The following is a 3,210-nucleotide window of genomic DNA, read 5'->3' as shown; positions in this document are numbered from 1 at the left end:
GTCAAGTCAAGTCAATTTTATTTCTATAGCACATTTAAAAACAACTGAGTTGAACCAAAGTGCTTACAAACAAACATAAAACAATGACAATGGTACAACAACAATATAACATGGGGGGGAAATAAATAAATAATTGAAATAATAAACAAATTGGTCAAAAATAAAATAAAGAATAAAGAGTGTGTGTGTGTGGGGGGGGGGGGTATTAAGGTTGATTAAAAGCTTGGGAGAAAATGAAAGTCTTTAAGTTAGACTTAAAGCAGTCAATGGTTGGAGAGGACTTAATATGTACAGGTAGACTATTCCAGAGTTGGGGGGCAACAGCAGAGAAGGCTCTATCACCCTTAGTCTTAAGGCGTGTTTTGGGGATATAGAGAAGATTCTGAGATGAAGACCTAAGTGATCTTGGAGTGCTGTAAGGAATTAGTAGGTCACCTATGTAACTAGGTGCCAAACCACTGAGGGCTTTGAAGACAAAAAGTAAAATTTTAAACTTAACTCTGTGCTCCACAGGTAACCAGTGCAGCTTAGCCAACGCAGGAGTTATATGCTCACGTTTCTTAGAGCCACTTAATAATCTAGCTGCTGCTTTTTGAACTAGCTGAAGTCTGTTGAGAGTGGAGTGGGTCAGGCCTGCATATAATGAATTACAATAATCTAGTCTAGATGTTATGAAAGCATGTATAAGAGTTTCAAGATTGGAGAAGGACAAAAAGGGCTTCAGTTTTGCAATGGTTCTTAACTGGAAAAAGCTGCCTTTGACCACACTATTTATTTGCTTATTAAAATTTAAAGAGGAGTCAAAGAAAACCCCAAGATTCTTTACTTCACTGTGGCAGTTTGCAGAGAGAGGTCCTAGTGCATTTTCCAAGATAGAAACATCACTTGGAGGGCCAAAAATAATTATATCAGTTTTACTTTCGTTCAGTTGAAGAAAATGTCTTGCCATCCAGCATTTGATGTCACTGAGACAGTTAAAAATATTCTCCAAAGAACAAATGCCATTAGTGTTAACAGGCAGGTAAAACTGAGTGTCATCTGCATAGCAGTGATACTGAATGTTATACTTTTTAAAAATTGAGCCAAGGGGTAGCATATAAAGAGAGAATAAAAGAGGGCCCAAAATGGAACCCTGAGGAACACCACACTTTATAAGGGCAGAGGAAGAGGAGAAATTGCCTAAACTAACTGAAAATGATCTATCACTAAGATAAGAAGAGAACCATTGCAGAACAGAACCCTGGAGACCAACTTCATCCTCCAAGCGTTTTAATAGGATGTTATGGTCAATGGTGTCAAATGCTGCACTCAGATCAAGAAGCACCAAGAGGGCGCAAGATCCAGAATCAACTGCTAAGAGAATGTCGTTTTGGACTTTAAGCAAGGCCGATTCAGTGCTGTGCAGAGATCTAAAACCTGATTGGAATTTATCACATATATTGAACTCACTCAGATAAGAAGAAACCTGAGAGAGGACAACCTTTTCTAGTATCTTTGACAGAAAAGGTCATTTAGAAATAGGCCTATAATTCTTCAGGTCACTGGGCTCAAGGTTAGGTTTCTTAAGTAAAGGTTGCACAATTGCACGTTTAAAACCTGAGGGGACCACTCCATTGGTTAGTGAGTGATTAATTATGGCCAATACAAGAGGGCAGATGATGGTAAAAACTTCTTTAAAAAGGCGTGCAGGTAAAACATCTAAGTGGCAGGATGTAGATTTCATATGGGAGACCACCTCAGAAAGCTGGGAGGAAGATATAGCCTGAGACTGTTGGAGGCAGCTAGGTGAAAGTTCTATCACTGAGGGATCCGAATCTGGAGGGGAGATTTGAGATTTTATTTTGTCAATTTTATCGATGAAGAAGTTGAGGAACTTCTCACAGATTTCTGTTGAAGGGGCAAGAGTAGATGACGCAGAGGCAGGATTTATAATAGAGTTAATGGTATTAAATAAAACTTTTGGCCTATGAGCATTATTGTTGATAAGCTGAGCATAATACTCAACCTTTGCTGCCTTAACAGAGTTTTGGTAGGTCTTTAGAGAATCTCTGAAAAGGTCATAGAAGACCTGAAGCTTCTCTTTTTTCCATTTGCACTCTGCTTTCCTGCAAGATTTTCTGACAGAACGGGTCGTGGCATTTAACCATGGAGTGGTGATAGTTTTGACACGCTTTTGTTTTAGTGGGGCAATACAGTCTAAGGTCTCAAGACATGATGCATTAAAGAGAGTGACTAATTTTTCAATGTCAGAGCAGGTGGAAATAGCAACAGAGATAGTAGGTGAGTGAGAGAGGATGAAAGTATTAGAGAATGTTGTGGCTGTGGTGGAATTAATAGAACGGGCAAAGGAATAGGACTTAGGGGGAGATACAGGGGGACCAAACAAAATAGATTCAAATAAAATCAAAAAATGATCAGAGACCCCAACATCCATAATTTCTAAGTTGGAAACATTGAAACCATAAGACAATACTAGGTCTAATGTGTGGCCTTTCTGATGCGTCGGGGCCATAACAGATTACACAAGATTGAAAGAGTCCACAAGGCATAAAAAGTCCTTAACCAAAGGTTTTGATGGGCAACAGATGTGAATGTTAAAATCCCCTAAAATCATGAAATTGTCAGAGCGAGAGGCCATAAAAGATAGTAGATCAGCAAATTCTTGAATGAAATTACAATTAAGCTTAATTTTTGGTGGTCGGTAAACTAATGCACAGAGGAGGGTGGCATTTATCTTTACAAGCTGTACCTCAAAAGTGGAGAACATATCAATTTGTACAATTCTACATTTAAAGTTGTTATTATAAACAGTGACCAGACCACCTCCACGACCAGTAGCCCTAGGGGAATTCATGAAGCTGCAGTGAGGAGGGCAGAGTTCACCAAGTGGAATGACGTCATTACCGCTGAGCCAAGACTCCGTTATAAACAGAAAGTCCAGGTGATGAGACGTGAATCGGTCGTTTAAAATGAAAGTCTTGTTACAGATAGATTGTGCGTTCAATAACGCAAATTTGACGGGAGGAGGGTCTTGCGCATGCTGCAGAACTTCCTGCGGTGAACCAGCTGTGAGAACCTTTACCTTCGGATGAAGGTCTTGCGGCGGTTCAGGCGCAGTCTGACATGGTGATGTGACATTCTCAGCAGCTCCATCGAAGTTGTCCAAGATGTGAGAGACAGATTCTCGCTGCGTTGTTGGTCGCTGTAGAT

The sequence above is a fragment of the Alosa sapidissima genome, chromosome 10 (genome assembly GCF_018492685.1).
Source record: "Alosa sapidissima isolate fAloSap1 chromosome 10, fAloSap1.pri, whole genome shotgun sequence".
Classification (NCBI taxonomy): Eukaryota; Metazoa; Chordata; class Actinopteri; order Clupeiformes; family Clupeidae; genus Alosa; species Alosa sapidissima.
The sequence above is the reverse complement of the archived record's forward strand: the minus strand, read 5'-3'. Positions refer to the sequence as shown.